This window comes from Aulostomus chinensis, chromosome 1, assembly GCF_037954235.1.
Source record: "Aulostomus chinensis isolate RoL2024-O1b breed Wild chromosome 1, RoL_Achi_v1.0, whole genome shotgun sequence".
In the NCBI taxonomy this organism is placed as follows: Eukaryota; Metazoa; Chordata; class Actinopteri; order Syngnathiformes; family Aulostomidae; genus Aulostomus; species Aulostomus chinensis.
In genome coordinates, this window is record NC_141320.1 from 45996156 (window position 1) to 46017946 (window position 21791).

The following is a 21791-nucleotide window of genomic DNA, read 5'->3' on the forward strand; positions in this document are numbered from 1 at the left end:
GAGGTGTGGCAGGTCTCTCCCAGCCTCTCTGTGCTGGAGGTGTTGGCTGCTCTTATCACTCAACAATGTGCAGTAACGCTGAGCTGCCTTCAAGCCAACAACATGGGCACAGTGTACCCAGAGCCACAGGCTCCTCCCAGTATATGCAGCACTGCCAGTGACCTCTGCTTCAGTGTAACGGTGACTCTCCAAACTGAAGCTGATCCAGGACCAGCTCAGGAGGAGACATGGAGCAGACAGGCTCCATTTTAGATTTAGATTAGATTAGATTTAATGCTGCTGTCTGTTTAGAGGAACATCCCAGTTGACTCCAACAAGGCTGCTGATGTCTTCAAACCCAGGACCAGAAGAAGAACCCTCCTCTGAGTCCACAGACCTGAGCACCACTGCTCTGACTACCAGGTTACCTCCTGGTTATCAGGGTGAAGTCATGGTGAGGTGGTCAGTTGTTCCTTGGGTTTTATTCCAGAGGCCTGGGAGTTAAACACTGAATTAAATAATTTTAATTCTTTACTTGAAGTTTCCTGCTGTTTAGCTGGAAATGTTTGACAACTTCCTCCATGCTGGTGCCCCATCACACACAACAGGTGCACTTGTCCTCTTTTCACCTCTGACCCTCAAACATTCCACCGGTGAACGTCCAGAAATTGAAGCATCAACAGTTCAGCAACAATGGATTCTTCAAATCACCTCTGAAATAAGAGATGAATCTTTACCTGCTGAGGCTTCAGAGCCAAATTGTTAAACCTTCAACACTCACATTCCTGTTCTTGTCTCAGTCCTGCTCTCCTAAATCAAGGCCTGTTCAATAGATGGTAGAGCAGAGAGGAGCAGAGGAAGAGAGCTGGGCCAGAACCCAGAGGTTGATGGATCAAAACCCTCCTCTGCTCAAAGAAAGGAGCCAAATAAACCTGGTTGTTTTGAAATGTGGATCTGTTAAAAAGGGGTGGAAATCAGAATTCAAACCATTGAGAGAGTTAATAACATTCTACTTTACCACTGAAGCAAAAGTAGACTTCAGAAGGTTTTAGTGATTCAACATAGCAGCTAAGTTTCCATTTCTATACTGATTGTCTGCAATGGTTCGTGGGGGTGGAGCCTATCACAGCTGACATCAGGTGAGGAGGGGGTTCACCCTTGATGGGTCGCCAGTCCATCCCAGGACCAACACACACAGACAGACAACCATTCACACTCACAGTCATTCAGAGTGTCCAGGTAACCACTACCCTCTTGATGTCTTTGGACTGTGGGAGGAAGCTGGAGAACCAGAGAGAACCCACACAGAGACAGGGACAACCTGCAGGAGGGGTGGAGATAGATGAGTCCTGGAGACGTTCAATAATGTCCACAACTTTGGCACCAGGAAGACAGCAGGTGATGGCACCTGGGAGTTCAACAGACCTGATGATTGAACCACCAATCACAAGGATTTCAGCCTCCATTGTAAACAGAGCGTTTAGATGAGAGAGAACCTGCTGTCAGCCTCACCAGTCAGGGCAGTGGCAGAGGCAGCAGAGTTGAATGAAGCCGGACCACCTGGCAGGTCTCAGCTGGAGGTGATGACATCACTGGCCTCAGTCCTCACCAGTGCTCTGCCTAGCAACAGGGACGATGGGGAGAAACCAGTAGAAGCACTCTGAGAGTTGGAGACAGCAGGAGGAGAGAGACCACGACAGAGTCACCCATGGGAAACTGTTGGATCCACTCAGGACCGGCTGCTCCAGAGAGGTCCAGGCACCTGGAGCCACTGGATCAGTTTGATCTTTGAGCAGCACAAAGTAGTTTGACATAGGAAGAAGGTCGTCTGGAGAGAAGAGAGGAAGAGAAATCTGTCTCCCTTCTCCTCAACGGACGAACACAGGAGAGGACGGACATCAGATGGACAGAGAGCAACACTGCTGGACTCTCACAGCTGTGAGGGCGACCAGCTGCAGCCAGGAGACAAACAGGGACGCTGCTTGAGGACATCATCCAGGAGGCTCTCCATGGTGTGGAGCTGGGGTCTCAGACTGGAAGCTCTGGCTGCTGAGTTGTCCAACCAGCCGTCACATCACCTCCTGAGCTCTCAGCCTCCTCTTGACCAGGTTCTGGATGCTGATTCAGCAGGAGACAGGAAAGTAAAAAATGTTGAAGGAATTCCAAAGCGTCCATCAACCTGAAGGACAAACTCCTTCACTGTATGGGAGGTTCAGAGTCCCTGGTTTGATTGCAGCTTTGACCTGAGCAGGTGTTCATCCACATCTCAGTAACAGGGGACACTTTATCACAGCAGTGGACAAACATCAGCATTCATCACCCAGCAGCTCCTCTGATCAACAGAACAAGCTGAAGTATTCTGAGAAGGAGGGCATGGATCCCTCTACCTCTCACATGCTAAGCTAGCACTCCACCATTGGAGCTAAGTCCCTGCTAATGAGCAGCAGATGATGAAGGTTGACCTTCATGCAGGGTTGGATGACCTTCACCAGTTGGAGCTTCTCTGGTTGACCAACATGTGGAATCTCTTTCAATACTCCAGTGGTGGTTTAAGTGGTGACAATATGGGTTAGTGACTGGGAGGGTGTGTGTGTGTGTGTGTGTGTGTGTGTGTGTGTGTGTGTGTGTGTGTGTGTGTGTGTGTGTGTGTGTGTGTGTGTGTGTGTGTTGTTTGTTTGTGTGTTTATATGCAGATTTTTCCCTGGAACAACGGTTTTTATTTGAAGCAAGAAAGCAAGAGCCTCCAGATCAAAGTCTGAATTGCTGATGATGTCATCAGGGCTTTTATTCTTCATTTATTTGTACCTAGAATTCTGTCTTTGATCTCCGAAGGACATGAAAGAAACTCAACTTTAAAAAGTATATGAGAGCATCCAGCTTGGTTAGAAAACATTCAACAACTTTCAACAGGAGAATTTGTTAGAAACAGTTTACAACACTCAGAATTAAATTGAAGATACAAAAACCTTCCACACTTAAATCCTGTCTCTAACTTCAAACTGGGGATGAACATTTTTATAATCAATCTGTCTCTATGTGTTGGTCCTGCCATGGACTGGTGACCTGTCCAGGATAAACCCCGCCCCTCACCTGAAGGCTGCTGGGATAGGCTCCACCCCCATGAACCATTGCAGATCATCAATGACCAAAGCTACTAAGGAGGATGACAGAGTTTGGGAGCCAGTGACTTAATAGAGTCTAACAAAGGGTTGAACCTGAATGAGACAGTCACCCTTCAACATGGGGCCATGGCAGAGTGAACCAAGAACACTACAATGGGGGTGAGAGTGGAGCCATGATGGACTCACAGTTCATCACCTCCACCATCACGTGGACCACCTGATCACCTCTCCCTCAACCTCTAAATAACTCATTCCCTGACCGGGAATCGAACCCGGGCCGCGGCGGTGAGAGCGCCGAATCCTAGCCACTAGACCATCAGGGACCACACTGAGCTCTCCAACAACAGAGACTATAGACAATGACTCAAGAACACAGGACTCTGTGGTCTCAGCTTGAGATGCAGAGGGTCCACCAAGACCACCAGACACCTCAGCCTCCTAAAGACAGTCCACCCCCAGGATCCTGTCCCCCTCTGCTCCAACTCAGCCCTCCATTCATAACTGACTTTCGCTACATCCGAACTGCCAAGTACCAACATACGTCCTCCTGCTACGACCTACAGCTACGTCCTCCTGCTACGACCTAAACATGGCGGCACCACTCAGACACCCGAGAAGATTGGTGGTGAAGCACGACCTCTGCTGGCAGAGTACAGATACCGCAGTTAGGTAGACAGCACCAACGAAAGCCCCACCTGCTGGCCTGACTGTGGTACTGCACTCCACTCTGAACAAACCTTTCATTCATTCTCTATTATTAAGCACGTTAACGCACCTGTACAGGTGTGTTCACATTATATACATATTATATATTTATGCTTGGCCATTTTTGATGAACTTGGGTGGGATTCTGGTGCAGGGATGAGGTCATGGAGCTGATCTGGGAGCAGTCCTGATGTTAAATGCTGTGATGAAGGACAGTGTGGTGGCAAAATGGGTCAAATTTAAATTGTCAACAGTTCAACGTTGTTGGCAGGACTCCAACCTGAGCAGGGAGACCCCAATGGATTTCTAGTCCATCGCCTTCACCACTCGGCCACAACGACCACATTCACACACTTTTGTAGGAGACTGAAATTAGACAATGAAAGTTCATGTCAGCACAGTCAAATATTTTTTGTCCTCTCTCAAAGACAAACTATTTGTGTGTGTGTGTGTGTGTGTGTGTGTGTGTGTGTGTGTGTCAGTGTTGTGACTGAGCAGTGAAGAAGACGACCTTCTGACTCCATTTTCTTTGTTGCTCTTCTATCAGTTCCTCAGTTTCACTCATCAAGTGAAGCAGCTTTGACAGGTTTACTTCTCTGTGTGTTCACAACTTTGGTCTTTAAACTCCTGACAAACTCACCACGTCACACATTTGGTGAATTAAAGCAACAAATAATGACATCATGATGATCCAGGTTAGGGGGCACGGCCTGGAGGAAGAGTGGCCGTCTAGCAGAGTTGCTGGTTCAGTTCTCACTTCAGCTGGTGACCATGTTGAAGTGTCCTTGAGCAAGACGCTGAGCCCCTCATTGCTCCTGATGACCAGCATCCAAGACCAACAAGCTTCTGATTGGCTCTGATTCTCTGAGCCAAAGTCCAACACAGGAAACAGAAAATCTTGAGGTTGTCTCACATTTTTTAAAGAAACTCAGCACAGGACAGTGATAGGAGGCTGGTTTCCTTGATGTGGGCTTCACCTCCTTGACCTAAACTGGTCAACATCAGCTGGTGTTCACTCTGATGATGTAGCGATGGTCTGGATTCTTCCTTCTGGAGCACCAAGCTGCTGGGAAGAAGCCTGATGATGTCAGAGTTGTGTTCAGTGGCTCCTGCTGGGTCCATTTCTGACAAATGGGCTCCAAAGAGTTCAGCTGTTTAAAAGGTCAGGGTTGCTGTTAGCAGACGAGGTGGCGATGGACTGCTGATCCATTGTGCTCTGCACGCGTGGGTTCCAATCCCATCCTTGTCGCAGGAGACTTTGGTTTCTGCTCCTAGATTATGGAACGACTCTGAACTGTGAGGCTTTAAACTGACACAGATACCAGTTGAGTCAACTTCCCTTTCACAACCTGACCAAAACAACTCTGACACCCAGAGCTCACATGTGTCAATCACCTCTGGAGAAGGTTCCGCCCCCTTGGAGCCATAAATCCTCCCATCAGTGAAGAAAACTGAAGACACCTCTTGGATGAGAGCTGAAGCGTCTTCAAGAAACCTGAAACAGTCCACTTGGTACGTTTAAATCATTCTACAATCCTACAGTTTCATTGAGCTTTTGTCCAAAGCCATGTTCATGTCTCACATGTATATAATATATATGTGACACTCTTTCATCTACTCATTGACCAAAAATGCAGTCTAATTCCAGTAAATTTGTGCAGAAGAAAACGTTATTTGTGCTGCTTCTTTATTTATTTATTAAGTTTAGTTAGTATTTTTTAATGTGTTTTCTTTCAAGTCACATTTTGTCCATTAACTTCATAATCAGAGTCTCCATCTCATCACATGACTAAAGTCTGGGTTCTGTATTGGTGGTAAAATATCCTTCCATGCCCCTCACTAGTTTGCACACAGAAAAGCATATTTTACTGGTTTCAGATCTCTTAGCTTGTTCTCTCTCTTAAACCAGCTGAGGCAGCTTTCATTGTGTGATTCATTTTAAAATATAAATATGGAACAGAACCATTGGAATCAGATGTCAGGACATTTGAAGGAATGTCAATCTCCTGTTGAAATGTTGCAGTGTGCAGCTGAGGCTCTCTGGCAGTGGCACCAGGAGCCACAATGGCAGAACCTGGACCCTCCTGGAGGAGAACCACAGGTGAGGGCCTTCTTGGCTCCAGATTGATGGAAATCAAGTGTCTGAGGCTGTCAGCAGCCATTAAGTTGATCTGGTTGGGCACTGGTATTTGTTCTTGCTGCAGCTCAGGAGTGATTCAGGAGAAGAGTTTCAGAACAGCCCAGGTTGGGGACTGGAATTCTAAAATTTCCCCTGGAACCAGACAAACTTTGGAGCTAAAACCTCCAATCATAGCCACTCAGATGCAGCAGCAGAAGAAGCTGTCATCCACCCTGACAGTCAGAGCATCAAGTCAAGAAAACATCACCATCTTGTAGTTCCAAACCTCCACCTGTCAGATTCAGCTACTTCTTATTGTGGGACTTTAAACTTGAACACAATGGAATTTGGACAAGGAGTTTTCCTTCCAGTCCAAACATCATCGTCCAGCCTCCAATCAGAGGTCCATCAGTTATCATGGAGCCACAGGTGGAGTCTGCATTCTTTTCTAGAATGAGACGGCAGTGACAGTCCTGCCAAGTGACATCACTGACATGAATGGATGACTTCAGTCACGTGACTGGAGGACACCCAGATAGCAAAGGTCCACTCATGTGTGTCCTTACTGCTCCACAGGTCTGTCAAATGTTCTGTAAAATAGTTGGACCCAGCAGAGCTGCTAGATTAGGAGTTGATGGAGTCGTTGCAGATACCAGGGTCCAAAGTCCAGCTTGAACCTGGTTTGTGCAGTTCTTTGTCAAGCTAGCAGCCATTCTTGTCACTGCCAAGCTAAAGTGACTTCTGTCAACAAAGGTCAACAAACAAAAGGATATTTCTACCGGCAGTTCAAGATTTTGATCAAACTCCTTTTTCAGAGCTGGAACCTTCCTCTTGTGTCAGCTTTCTGTTCCCATCTCCATGGTAACGGTCAGTTTTGACCCACGTCTTCAATCAGCTGTCAAATAAACTAAAACAATTTTCTATCCTCCAAGTTGTTTCCATCTCTTGGTGACCTTGTTAGGCTTCCTTATCCATGGAAATATTGGTTTGAATATTTAGTTGTGGGCCTCTGGACCTTTTTTTAGTCACTAAACCCTGGATTTATTTTTTCAGCAACAGAACTTTAATACAAACACAAAATGAAAAGCAGAACAAGCCAGAACCCAGACAGAAGGAGGCTCAGGCCCTAACAACACTGCCTCCAGCTTTAATTAAGACCTCAGTTTTGTTCTCTGCCTCCATGACAGGTTAATGGACATCAACTGGTCCTGAGTCACCAGGAGACACAGAGATGTCCAGCTGAGTGACATCAGCAGAACTGTGGAGGTTTATACTGAGTCTCCTGATGACAAGTGGCAGTACAGAGATATTAAAGAGGGTCTGAGCTAAAACTGAAGTTGAACAGAGTTCTGTGTTTGATCTTAGAATTTTTTCTTTGATCTCAGAGTTCTGTGTTTGATCTTAGAATTCTTTCTTTGATCTCCTTGATTTCTCAATGATTTCTTTGTGGACTCCAATTGTCTTTGATCTCTCAGTGAGACAAAGACATAGCAGCTCCAACCTCAGCCTCCAGGAGGCCCTGATCCTCTAGTGGTCAGTCCTCTGTGTTGTGGCTGCAGCAACCCTGGTTTGAATCAGGGTCCCAGCAGCAACATTCCTACTGACTAGTGTTTGTTGTTCAGCTGGACAGTTGGTCTGGTGAAGCTCTCTCAGACACTCCTTTCTTCATCCTCCCTTCAGGCTCAGCAGCATCAGAGTCAATGTGTCTGACTAGGATCAGAACCCTCAACCTGGAGGCTGTGGTGCAATGAGAACACATCTGACAACCAATCAGAGGAGGGTCTGTTTGACTCCTGGAAACTCCATGAAAGCCTGAGAGGAACTTGTTCTTCATCTCCAAATTCCCTCCCTGCACGTTGTCTCTCCAGAAATCATTCAAGTCCAAGTTGAACCTTAGACTAAAAGCTCCCAGTAGGTGATGCAGGCTCCACCTCACTCCTGGTTCTGGAACCTCACCAGTTCTTGCTCTCTCACCACTTGGATCTCATGTTCCTGACATCTCTGAGCTTGTTTCCTATCCACCTGTCTCATGTTGATGAGGTCATCCAGCCTGATGATCTCTAGGTTCTCCTTTAGAGTGGTTCCCTCTGGGAGAGTTCTCTCTCTGTAACTTGTGTGTGTGTTTGCTCGTATCCTGTTTCTCCTTGACAGCACTTTAGTGTTTTTACCACTGGTGTCTCATCTGAGATTCATCTTTTATTTTACTTCTTTGTCAAAGATGAAGGTGTTTGTGGTCATTCATCAATCATGAGATGGCTCATGTGACTGTGAATGATGAAGCGCTTGTAGCGTCTCTCACTCTGATAACTTCATGCTATTGAAGCTACTCAGATGTAGCCTGACTAGCTCAGTCGGTAGAGCATGAGACTCTTAATCTCAGGGTCGTGGGTTCAAGCCCCACGTTGGGCGTTCATCTTGAACATCCCTGCTTGTTCTCTCACTTTCTGCAGCTGTGATTGGGAATGTAGGATGAACGATAGTGACCTCCAACCAAATGAAGAGGACTGAGTGGAGGCTGACCAGCTCTACGGAGTCAGGTGGAGTTTGGCAGCGAGACAGGAGTCCAGGCCTGAATCGGTGAAAACCAACGTAACCGGCTTACGTTCTCAGCTGGATTCTCCCATCGATGTACGACGCCTCTCCAACGAACTGGTGGGAGGACGGCCTCCAAAGCCTCCACCTCGTCGACCGTGGCTCCCGCTGAGATTCGCTCGATGAAGAAGGGAAGCGTGTTGATTGGCTACCCTCTGGTCTCAGGCTGCTGGCTGCCTGGACTAAGCTGCTCTTCTCCGACACAAAGGTGGCTTCTCTCTCTTCAAGGCTCACAGGAGGTCAAGAGTGTAGCGACCGTGAGCCGAGATCGATGATGAATTACAAAAATAGAAAATCAAAAAAATAAATTTGTGGAATAGAAAAGAAAAGGGGGAGGAGCCGGACCAGCTGCTCTAGGAGCTCACACACAAAGGGCAGAAACAAGAAGCACTGAAGAGAGCGCCAGCAGTGGATGGTGCCACCACTGTTACAGTAAACTGGTCCGCCTCAGAGCAGTGACCTTTGACCTGTGAGGGGTTGTTGGCCAATCAGCACACTTTGCTGTCTTCAGTCCTTCTCAGATATCAACAAATGAAGCTGGTTGAACAGACAGCAATCATCATCACTCAGAGACATCACCTGGAGAGGAAGACTGCTCCGAGTTCTGACAATGACAGTGAAGAGACAAGGAGAGCTGGACAACCACAGACAGTGAAACATTCGGAACATCATGTTTCTACACGTGTGTGTGTGTGTGTGTGTGTGTGTGTGTGTGTGTCAGAATCGGAATCAGAATCTTTTATTTTCGTTGTACGGGGGGGGGGGGGTACAGTGACAATAGTGAGATAGAGCGCTCTTCCAGAGCCACTGTGCACCACAGAATGCAGATACAAAGAAAAGATAGAAAAGATAAAAGCAAGATAAAAGACACTGTTAGAACAGAAAGATCCATCAACCCACCAACCAGAGGTGTGTCTGGTACAGATGTGGAATTATTGGCTCACACAATGTTGAGGACACTGGAAGAAGACAAACAAAAATGTCTGGTGTGATCCAGACCTTCATCAAAAATGGTCCTGGAGAACTGTTCAATGTGTCAGGACTTCTGTCCATTGTCTTCTGCTTATCCTGTTCAGGGTCATGAGGGGGTGGAGCCTATCCCAGCAGCTTTTGGACGACAGGCCGTGTTCACCCTGGACAGGTCACCAGTCCATCACAGGGCCAACACATCCACAGACAAACATTCCAAGCCAGACTCAGGAGGATCTCTCCACCCTGCAGACTGTAAAGGAACCATCAAAGATGGCAGTTGGAGTTCTGTGGATCTGTGCTGGATTCCTCGTCCTCACGGACCAGAAGTCTGTCTGAAATACTGCACTGATTGATGATCTTTTCATGAATCTGGAAAAGCTTCTAAAATGAAAGGAAAACAATCCTATCTTCTTCATGTCTCAAGCCAAATCAAACCAAGAGTTCTTTTATCATATTTTTTTAACCGGACGTCTGCTTTGACTGGTTGGTTGTTGAAAGAGAGCAGGACAGGACAGACAGCAGAAGACAAATATAGAGAAGGAAAGACAAAAGACAGAGAGAAAGGAGGGAGAGAATGACAAAAAGATGGGAACAAGATGAGGGTGAAAGACAAGCAGAGAGAAAGACAGAGGGACAGGGGGATGGAAGACAGACACACAACCAACAACAGCAGCAGCAATAATAGTAAACTAGCTGCCAATGATAACGTCTCCTGGTCGCTGAAGCAATCAACTTCATAATAGGGGGATTGAAGAGCCAGGAAATAAAATATTAGCACAATACTGATGTGAATGTTCCTGCAATACTGAGAACACTGATATGTAGACGACTAGTAGGGGCGGCACGGTGGTGCAAGAAGACAAACAAAAAAGGCTGGTGTGATCCAGACCTTCATCAAAAATGGTCCTGGAGAACTGTTCAATGTGTCAGGACTTCAGAAGCTCCAATCCTCTCTAAGGTCCAGTGAGAGTGGAAGAGATTATAAATGAGAGAAGCAGGGCCCTCACTCAGAACTGAACCAGCTCAGTTGGGAGAGCCTTAGACTGAAGATCTAAAGGTCCCTGGTCCGATCCCAGGTTTCAGCAGAGCAGCATTGACTTTACTTTCCAGTGGAGGAACTGCAGACATGAAGGAAACTAACATCTTGTCCTGTGCATTCTTGTGACATTCAGGACATTTTTGGAGCCTCTTGTTGGATTTTGCCACAGAGAATCAGAGCCAATCAAAAGCCTGGTGGACTTTAACATGGAGGACTGAACAAGTCAAGAAAGCATCAGTTTGACCTTCACAGGTGTTTCTGTTCCTGTCTCAATGCTGTAGAAAGAGCCTGAGGAGCTCAGACGGTAGAGCATCAGACTTTTAATCTGAGGGTCCAGGGTTCAAGTCCCTGTTCAGGTGCTGTGGAGGTTCCAGTGTTTGACAACATGGTACTGGATGAAGCTTAGTGTTGAACAAACTGTCAACATTAAAAGTAGAAGTGTTCTTGTCTTGCCACTGTGAGACAGTCGCTAGAAAACTGACCAACAATAATTTCATGTGGCATGCAATTAACAAAAGACCTACATTGATGGTCGAGGGGGGTGGAGCCTATCCCAGCATCTACGGGCCAGAGGCGGGGTTCACCCTGGACAGGTCGCCAGTCCATCACAGGGTTAACATACAGAGACGAACAACCATTCACACTCACATTCATACCTACGGTCAATTTAGAGTGTCCAATCAGCCTCGTCCCCAATTACATGTCTTTGGACAGTGGGAGGAAGCTGGAGTACCTGGAGAGAACCCACACATTCATGAGGAGAACATACAGGCTCTACAGAGAAAGATTCCCCACCCGAGCCTGGACTCAAACCCAGAACCTTCTTGCTGTGAGGCCACAGTGCTGACCACTGCACCATCATGCTGCCATGCTCTCTTCTACTTTCCTCAATTGTGTTTCTTTCATGTCCTCCTGAGATCAAAGACAGAATTCTAGCTACTGTCAAAGCCCTGATGACATCATCAGGAATTCTGACTTTGATCTGGAGACTCTTGCTTTAATCTGAATTTGACCTGACTAATGTTTTAGTTTAGGTTGCATGATACCGACCACCTCATTTCTCCTGGGATCGCCCCCCCCCCATGACCCTTAAAGGATAAGAACAGAAAGTGGATGGAGGGATGGACTCAACACTGAAATCAGCTGATCTGATCCACATTCTAATGTTTCCTGTCCCTCTTTAGGAGTCAATGAGAATAGTAGTGTATATAATAATGTATATCCAACCTTGTAGTATCTTTCCAAAGCTTTTAGTATTTCTTCTTGTTTCTACTTGTAGTTTTAGTGTCTGGATCTTTTCTTTTGATGTCCTGCTGTCTGCTCTTTGCTTTTGACAACCCAGTCTCATGTCAAAACGTGAAAAGGCTCCGTTTGTCCACAGGTCAAAACCTATCAGTTCTACGATAAAGGCCAAAAAATTGTGAAATGTGTAGGTTTTTTCCCCCTCTTCTTTTCTATTGGAGCGCTGGTAGGTCATGTGACTCTTTCATGAGGGTCTCTCAAAACAAAAACATGGCAGCCGCTCCTGTCATTTTCGGAGGAAAGTGCCTTCTTCCAAGATAGTTTTGATTTAATAAAGCATTCTGATGACATTTCTAGAGAGAAATATGCATTTTGTTTTCATAATCTTTGCTCAGTTCTTGTGTTTAATCTTTGGTTTGTTCGTTATTACGGTGAATCTTTCACCTCTCAGAAGAGAGTCGTTACAGTGTCACGTTTCTACTGTTGCTATGTTGGTTGCTAAGGACGCCATTACGGACGAGCGTCATTTCAAGATAGGTTTGATTTTTAAAAAGCATTTTAAGGACATTTCTGGCGAGAAATATAAATTTTATTTCCATAATATTCGCTGTTCAATAAAAAATAATATGAAATGGATTTTAGTGCCCCAGGAATTACAAACATCCGCTTCCGTGGAAGTCGGCCCCCCCCCCCCCCCGTTCTTCTGTGAGAAAATCCGGTAGTTGTCGCTCACTCCGAGGAAAAAAAAACAAATATTTTTAATACTTCATCTTTTGATTAATAAGACAATCTACAAATTCATTTAATTTCTGGATGTTTATTCTACCTACGAAGACCATTTGTCACCATTATAGATCGACCAATCAGCATTAAGAATATAAACAATGACTCAAACTAATGGCGGTCTGCTGACGTCACATCCGTCACAGAGGCTCACTCCTGCACTCAGAGGTGGCCTTTTAGTTCCATCACTTCACGCTATATTTACAGATTTATGATTGAGGGGAACAAACCACTCTGATGTCTGGGTTCATCAAGGATATCATTAAAGAAATCCTAACTATCTGGCCAGTTAAATTGATCCTAACTGTTCTTCAGATGTTGTGCTGGTAATGTCATGTAGTTTCTTTTCAAATGTAACTTTGTCGTTCTGATGTGTGTATTTTTACTGCTCCAACAAAGCTGTTCCTCTTCTGGGGAAATCAATCATTCAGGCAATCAATAACTGAGTGTCTCTGATGCTGTACTGTAGTATTGCAGTACAACAACACTCTGATCCTTCCTTTTCAAATGTTTTTATTGTGTTTCTCTTATCAGGTGTTCAAAATGATGACAATAAAAATCAATAATTGATATTCAGCTTTGTTTCAACAATAATAACTGATCAGAAATGAGGCCTGATGGCTGCAATAGCAGCTTTGTGCTGTTCAGTGACTCCTGCTATAAAAAGGAGTCAAGGCGGTCTTAAAGATGTGAAAATGTTCCAAAGATCCTTCTTCATGTTGGTCCTGAACAAGATTGGTGACAGGCCTTTTTTCAAAGGAGCTCCAAAAGGCTCACTTAACCCTTTGAGGCCTGGCTGAGACACGAGGCCTGTTGACCTTTGACCCTGTTGCTCTTTTGCTCTCATTGGCCTCTACAGTGGATACAGACCTGAAACTTTATGAAATCATAATCTGGTGGAATAATTCTAGAACCCCCTCCCAAACAGGAAGTAGTTTCAGGAAGGAGGTGGGGCTTCAAAGTTTTAAATGTTGGTTTCTGGCAGAGGTGTGAACTCCTCCCAGAAAGCTCATCTCATTTGGAGCAACTTTGACCAGTTATGATGCTTCATTTAAAGACTTTACTGGACTTTGCCACGCCCTTTATGGACAGCAGAAAGGACTTAGGGGGGTCAAACCAGCACAGATGTGATCCTTATGGAGGACAGAACAACACACTCAAATTTCAACTTCCTAGGTTCAAAGAGAAAAAACTATCCCCTTGTGAAACTGGGCAAAATCAGGATCTGGGACTTCTGCACTCCGAGAGCCTTTTGGAGCAGAATTGAGGATCAAATCTGGGTTCTGGTGTTTGTACTTGGGCTACATCCACCAAACTTTACACACATAGTGTGATGCCCCAGAGTAGCATGTGCTGGGAATTTCAGCCATCTAGGTGCTAAGGGGCCCAAGCACGGTCCCGGGGCATCCACTAACCCTAAGGGGCTCCTCAAAGTCTGGCCCCTCTTCCCTGGTTTCATTTGAGCTGAAGCCACCAAAAGTCACACCAATGGTTGATGTCAGTGAGAGGACTGATTCTGACATTTTCAGCCATCCAGAAGTTACAGAGCTGAAACACAAGACCCCAAAGCCCCTTCCATGTTTGTTGCCAGAGATATCGTAGTCATGACAGTGCACCTCCTTTATGAAGAAAAACAAAACAACTACTGCTTTGGGGCTTGTGTTCAGGGGTATTATATTATTATATTATATTATATTATGTGTGTAAAGTTTGGTGGATGTAGCCGGATGGGCCGGTGTGAGCAGGCATTTCAAAATATATATTTCTGGTAAAAACGCAGAAACAGCGGTTAGTTTGTTTTGTGTTAAAATGAGAAACAGACCCATCCAGTTGTAGTGCCACCACTCAGCGGCCGCCTTGCAGTCAGAAGCCATGAAGAATGTTGCCCAGTAAGAGGAAGGAGAAAGGAGGAGCCGAAAAAGAGAGACTCCCGAGAAGAAAAGCAGCCGAATTTCCAAAACTCGACGCGTTCTTCCAGGGCTGGACTGGGAAGAAGAGACGTCAGGTGTTGGAACGTGTAGTGGAAGAAGAAGGTCTCTGTGAGTAGTGAAAGAGTATCACTCTTTTAACATGGTTACTGTCTTCCATGTAGAATACTGCACTTTATTTTAATTTTTGAAACTTCAAAATGTGCACATACATCCTCTGGTATGTGCTTACACATATCGTGTAAATAACCATGGAGGGCTGCCAGGGATGAGAAATGCCAGGGCCATTTTTTGGTCCCAGTCCAGCCCTGCTTCTTAACCTGCTCACGGTGTCCTGTCAGCTGTCTTCCCTCAAGGAGGTGGCCAGTCTTGCTCTGGAGCAGTTTCAAAAATAGGCCTCAGCACACTGCCTCTGTGCCATGCCTCTCTCATGCTCCTCTACTCTTTGGAGCACATGTCTCCAGTCTGTCAGGCCTCTAATGAAGACACTTGGATCACTGGGCTTGCTAAAAGCAGGGCAAACAAAACAAAACAAAGCATGACGTTGACCACAATAAGTCAGCCATTTCCACGTCGTGCCGTCCGTTCTAACGAAGAGCCTCTGGACGACAGGGTTTATGGAATCTTGTTGAGGATGAAACTTTAAAAAATCAGTCCTCTGTTTGGAAGAAGGGCGACTAAAATAGTCTCCAACTGTCTGATCTGACTCCTCCACTTCCATTGCAACAGCATGGCTTGACTAAGAGAAAGAGAGAGAGCTGAGAGATTTCATTGGACGAGCCCAATGTCCTTCAAGAAAATCAACCAATGGGCCGCGTTTCGCGTCTCCGATACCGTTACGGTCGATTAAAAACTATACACTTTTGAAAAAAAATTATGACAGTTATGGGCCGGCCCAAAGATGTGCATTGGCCAGATGGCCAGTCCAGCCCTGGGTTCACCCTTGATGGGTCACCAGTCCATCCCAGGACCAACACACACAGACAGACAACCATTCACACTCACAGTCGTTTAGAGTGTCCAGGTAACCACTACCCTCTTGATGTCTTTGGACTGTGGGAGGAAGCTGGAGTACCAGAGAGAACCCACACAGAGACAGGGAGAACCTGCAGGAGGGGTGGAGGTCGATGAGTCCTGGAGACGTTCAATAATGTCCACAACTTTGGCACCAGGAAGACAGCAGGTGATGGCACCTGGGAATTCAACAGACCTGATGATTGAACCACCAACCACAAGGATTTCAGCCTCCATTGTAAACAGAGAGTTTAGATGAGAGAGAACCTGCTGTCAGCCTCACCAGTCAGGGCAGTGGCAGAGGCAGCAGAGTTGAATGAAGCAGGACCACCTGGCAGGTCTCAGCTGGAGGTGATGACATCACTGGCCTCAGTCCTCACCAGTGCTCTGCCTAGCAACAGGGACGATGGGGAGAAACCAGTAGAAGCGCTCTGAGAGTTGGAGACAGCAGGAGAGAGACCACGACAGTGTCACCCATGGGAAACTGTTGGATCCACTCAGGACCGGCTGGACAGACACAGATCAAAGACAGAATTGATGATGATGTCATCAGGAGGCTTTGGTAGTGTTTTTATTTGTACCTAGAATTCTGTCTTTGATCTCAGGAGGACATGAAAGAAACCCAATTGAGGAAAGTAGAGGAGAACATTCAGCTTCATTAGAAACACTTGAACTGTTGAACAGTAGAATTTGTTTGAAACAGTTTACAACACTGAGTGACAGGACTGAAGAGGGGAGATTTTTGGATTTTCAGTTTAATTCTAACTTAAAACTGGGCATGAACATTTTTAGTCGTTCATATTCTAACATACAGAGGAAGTCATGACATTCCCTTTTTTTTAACCTGTCCTGTTCAGGAAATGGAAATGGAAATTTAGCTGCTATGTTGAATCAGAAAAACCTTTTGAAGTCTACTTTGCTTCAGTCAGAAAGTGGACTGTTGTTAACTCTCACAATGGTTGGTGATTGTGGAGGAAGACAAAATCCTTATGAACCTCTTTTTAACAGACACACATTTCTAAAGACACTGGTTCATTTTATTTTTCTTCTTTTAGCAGAGGATGGTTTCGATCCATCGACCTCTGGGCCCAGCACGCTTCCTCTGCTCCACTCTGCTCTACCACTGATGGTGCCAGGAGGCCTAAATACACAAAACACCAATTCAATCCAGGACCTTGGAGCCTAAACTGAAACTCCATCACACGGTGGCTCTGCTGGGGCCTCCACAGGTGAGTGAGGCTGAGCTCCAGTCTGCTCTGAGGAGGCAGCAGACATCTGCACCACTCAGAGGTTTGGTTGGTGGCTTTGACAAAATCCCTACAAACTAAAATCCTGTTGAATCAGGAAGTTCTAGTTGAACTCTCACCCACGTCACATGACCAAGAAAACCTCCTCTTTCATTCAGACCAGAACAGACAAACATAGAAACATTGTTTCAGCTTCTGATCAAACAATAACATGTTCTTGTTTGTTTGCCATGTTCTATTAATCAGACTGATGATCTCTGGATGTTCTAGGAGGTGTGTCTGTTTCTGATGAAGCCTGTTTGTTCTGGGGGGGTTAAGATGGTGGGGCTGTTTCAGCTCTAGTGCTGAAGGCTTTCACCATGACAATCAGACTCTCCTCTGTCCTTCATGGTCCCTCAAATGTGCAGTGTGGACCTCACACACTGAATTTAGCCTGAAAACTCTTCATGAAAAGCAGGTGACTCAGAGTCTCTGTGGCGCAATCGGTCAGCGCGCTCGGCTGTTAACAGAGAGGCTGGTGGTTCGAGCCCACCCAGGGACGATGAGCAGGCTCTACTGGTGCTTAGGAGTCACATTACACACCTGTGACAGATCTCTGGATGAGAAGTGTTTAATTTAGTCGTCGTGTGTCATGCAGTGTTGAGGAGGCCTGCTGGCTGTGGGTAAAGTGGGGGCTCAGAGTTTGTGGAGTCGGCTCTGGAGTGAAGGGGGTCACTGTTTGGTTCTCAGATGCTCCAGCTCAGGTTAGCGAGGTGGTGGAGAAATGAGTGAGAGCTCTGCCAGCTGGAGCCTCTTGGGTCCCGGGAGGCTTCACTCCTGGAGGTGGAAATGATGAGGAGTTTTAAAATCTGCTCCTCTTTCACGCTGACTTGTTTTCTTGGGTTCCCTCTTTTATTCTCCTGGAGATCAAGAGGATCCTGCCATGTTTGTCCAGGAGACCCACAGCACAACAGTCAGTGAATGGGGATGCAGGCAGGCTTTTAATGGGGGTCATTTGAAGTCCCAAGTCCAGTTGGAGCAGAGGGTGGAGTTTGATTCTCCAGGAGTTTTTGTTGTTGTTTTTTTCACCAGTTTCTTTTGGTTTGGAGGAAATCATTCCAGGTGTTTGAAAGAAGGTGAGAGCAACTTTGGAAAATGTTCAACTGGTGTTTTTAAATGTCTTTGCACCAACAAATGGTGGACAGGACGGCTTTGGAAACATTTTAATGCCACTGTTCAACAGTGAATCTGCTGGTTTCCTGTTTTTAGGAGCTGATGGGAGCTGCACAGAGAAGCTCTTTGAGACAGGAACCATTCAGAGCTCCACCCTGCTTCTTCCAGCAGGATCCACAGATCCACCAACACACCAGCTGTTTGATGTGTGGAGGCTTTTGACCAGGATTCCTAGACAGCACAGCTGGACTCACTCAGCAGCTAACTTGTTAGCACCGACTAGACAGGAGCGCTTCTATGGTTTTACTCAGTGGTTCAATGTTTTTAAGAGATGTCCCATTCAGCCTGTGGGTTTGAGTGATCACTCTTCAGTCTCCTGTTCTGTTTTATTAAAATATTCATTTAAAAGCTCCTGAGAGAGAGGGGGGGGGGAGATAGAGGGAGGGGGGGAGACAGAGAGAGAGAGAGGGAGAGGGGGGGTAGACGGAGAGAGGGGGGAGACAGAGAGAGAGGGAGAGAGGGGGGGAGACAGGGAGAGAGGGCGGGAGGGAGGGAGAGAGAGGGGGGAGGGAGAGAGAGGATCAAACTGATCTCAAACTTGACTTCAAAATTCTCTGATTATAATCATTTGTACTCCTTGATAGATTCATCACTACAGTGTCATAGAGGGTCCATTACTATTGCAGTATATTAAAGAATATAAGAACGAGGTTACCATTCATGTAAATATAATATTTCATGTATTGCAGTATATTTTCAAAGATATGACACTTTAATTTTTTTAATAAGAGAGACTTTAATGTGAGACTTTAATGTCTGTCTTTGATCTCTAAACTCTGACTCTGATGTCATTGGTGGTGACTGAACTCTACCCCCTGACAGACTGAAGGCTCCTATTGGTGATGTCATCATAAATACATGAAGGTCTTTTTTCAATGGTATAACATTAAAGCTCATCTTAGTAAAACAATCAAGTTACCTGAACTAAATTCTTGAAAAAATGACTGTCACTGACTTAAATAAATCAAATCTACTTCAAAGTTCCTTCTGTTGTCATAAGTCAGCCATTTTAAGTGTACTTGTAGTTCCAGAACATTCCAAGAGGAGATGATATGAATCATTTTGTTAGATGAACTCAGTTCCTCTGCTTTGATGTTGGTGGACCGAGGGGAGTTTGCCTGAACCTGCTTGGACCTGCTGGCTCCTGCTCAGTCCCTCACTCAGCCTCACTCAGCCTCAGCAGCACCGCTCCACTGAGGCCTGATTCACGTTCCTAGCAACCAAATAGGAGGAGAGCTGAACCTTCTTGCTGTGAGGCCACAGTGCTGACCACTGCACCATTGTGTCCCCTGAAAATGCCACCATGTTGTTGGGCTTTTCTGTAACAGCAAGCACACATGAACATAGCAGCTTCTTCACAGGGCTGGTGGTGCAATGGATAACGCGTCTGACTACGGATCAGAAGATTCTAGGTTCAACTCCTGGCCAGCTCGCTTTAAACTTTATACTGAGAAGATGAAGTGAGAACCACTGATCAAAGTCCCTGAAGTCCTCCCAGGTTTCCTCCTTGTCTGCTGGAAACATGAACACATGAATGATCCTGCTACCTCTCATGTTCAGCTGCACTTGACAGTGACAGCAGGAGAACAAAAATCCCAGTGTGTCATCAACATTTCCTGTCAAATCAATGACAGAAGCTGTTGAATTTCAAAATGAGAAAAAATGAACACCAGAGCACTGGAGAGGAGTGTAGCGGTTCTTGTACTTCACTTGCGTTGTGTATTTAAGGACGAGGTAGTCTGTTTCACCGTTGGCACACTCGCCGTTTATTTCTCGTCTGGCATGGAGATTTAACACACAGTCAGTCCAGTTCGCCCGTTCACACACACACATACACGGCTGCAGGAAGTAAAATGAAAAAAAGTGCAGGTTAGCTAACACGTGTAACTCTAGCCATTTGTAAACAAAAATAAAAGAAAAACACAGTCAGCTTTTTATAAAAAAAAGGACAGGCTCGACTGTACGGGAGCTTTATGATTCAAAATATAACTTAAACCACTCCTTCATATTAAAATAAAGTAATTAATATAAAACAAAGACAGAGCTCATAAGTCATACACCTACCCCGGAGGCAGCGAGGTCCGACTGTTGCTACCCCCCGGGGTGCACGACCCTAAACCACAGGGGGTGCTGCCTTTAATTGCAGTAGGAAACCCCAGTTCCCGTGTTTTGTGAATGTGTTTTAAATGGCAAGTGGGATCACAACTCTTAACTTCGTTACAGGAGCACAACACTTGTTGCTTCCTTGTCATTCTCATGTCTGTCTGTCCATCTGGAGTTGGGGGGAGGAGCTTCACATGTTTTTTCTTTTTTTAAAAAGGGAATGTCATGACTTCCTCTGTATGTTAGAATATGAACGACTAAAAATGTTCATCCACAGTTTAAAGTTAGAATTCAATTTAAAGTAAGAAAAATCTTCCCTCTTCAATCCTGTCACTCAGTGTTGTAAACTGTTTCAAACAAATTCTACTGTTCAACAGTTCAAGTGTTTCTAATGAAGCTGAATGTTCTCCTCTACTTTCCTCTATTGTGTTTCTTTCATGTCCTCCTGAGATCAAAGACAGAATTCTAGCTACTGTCAAAGCCCTGATGACATCATCAGGAATTCTGACCTGTCCAGGGTGAACCCTGCCTCTTGCCCAATGTCACCTGGGATCGCCCCCCCCCCCCATGACCCTTAAAGGATAAGAACAGAAAGTGGATGGAGGGATGGACTCAACACTGAAATCAGCTGATCTGATCCACATTCTAATGTTTCCTGTCCCTCTTTAGGAGTCAATGAGAATAGTAGTGTATATAATAATGTATATCCAACCTTGTAGTATCTTTCCAAAGCTTTTAGTATTTCTTCTTGTTTCTACTTGTAGTTTTAGTGTCTGGATCTTTTCTTTTGATGTCCTGCTGTCTGCTCTTTGCTTTTGGGGCTTCCTTCAACAACTACCAGGCCTCCTGGGTACTGTAGGAAACATGGTCAAGTTCTTCTTACTTCTCCAGGAACGTCCTGCTCACATTGGTCTGTCTTCATTTTGACTCCTCCCACTGCCACAATGACCAGCCTTTATACTCTTGGTGACTGGGGCCCTGGTTGCTGCAGGCCTCAACACCAGCCTGTGGTTGTGAGCAGGGCAGAACAGAACTGACAGTATCTCCCATGCAGGACCTGGGTCAGCGCCTGGTGCCAGCTGGGGCACCGCTTTAACCTGGACCCCTAGAAGATCTTCTCCAGGAACTGGCCTTTTTCAATCGAAACAGCGTGAAACTTCAAGTAAAGAATTAAAATTATTTAATTCACAATGAAGCCTCTGTCAAAAAACAAAGGAACAACTAACTACCTCACCATGATCACCAGGAGGTAACCTGGTAGTCAGAGCAGCAATGCTCAGGTCTGTGGACTCAGAGGAGGGTTCTTCTTTTGGTCACAGGTTTGAAGACCTCAGTGGAAGAGAGAGGAGAGGCTGTGAGAGACCTGCCACACCTCTCCAGTGACCTGGGACATGATGGCAGTGGTGGGATTTGAACCCACGCCTCCTCAGAGACTGGAGCTTAAATCCAGCGCCTTAGACCGCTCGGCCACACTACCTCACTGAGCTGTTCTGTGAGTTGGTCTGCTAAAGGCGTGTTGAAGAGGAAGTAACACTGATATCAAACTTATTCTGAAGGGGGACCCCTTCCCTCCCACGGTCACAGGAAGTGACAACAGCGCCGCTAGAAGCAGGAAAGAAATGGTAAAAGGACTCAGTTTGTACAGAGCCTTTCTACCTCAGCAGCACTCAAGGAGCTGAACAATGTCCTCTCATTCACACACACTCACACACTGATGCTGAAGGCTGCCATGCA

At 45.8% G+C, this 21791-nt stretch overlaps 4 non-coding genes across 4 annotated transcripts; 2 read left to right on the plus strand and 2 right to left on the minus strand.

Moving 5' to 3' along the window:
- Positions 1-3352: 3352 nt before the first annotated feature.
- Positions 3353-3424, minus strand: trnae-cuc (transfer RNA glutamic acid (anticodon CUC)). The gene has a single exon. It is a non-coding gene; the product is annotated as a tRNA-Glu (tRNA).
- Positions 3425-8261: 4837 nt separating this feature from the next.
- Positions 8262-8334, plus strand: trnak-cuu (transfer RNA lysine (anticodon CUU)). The gene has a single exon. It is a non-coding gene; the product is annotated as a tRNA-Lys (tRNA).
- Positions 8335-19314: 10980 nt separating this feature from the next.
- Positions 19315-19387, plus strand: trnar-acg (transfer RNA arginine (anticodon ACG)). Its single transcript has one exon. It is a non-coding gene; the product is annotated as a tRNA-Arg (tRNA).
- A 2065-nt stretch (positions 19388-21452) lies between these two features.
- Positions 21453-21534, minus strand: trnal-uaa (transfer RNA leucine (anticodon UAA)). The gene has a single exon. It is a non-coding gene; the product is annotated as a tRNA-Leu (tRNA).
- Positions 21535-21791: the final 257 nt, after the last annotated feature.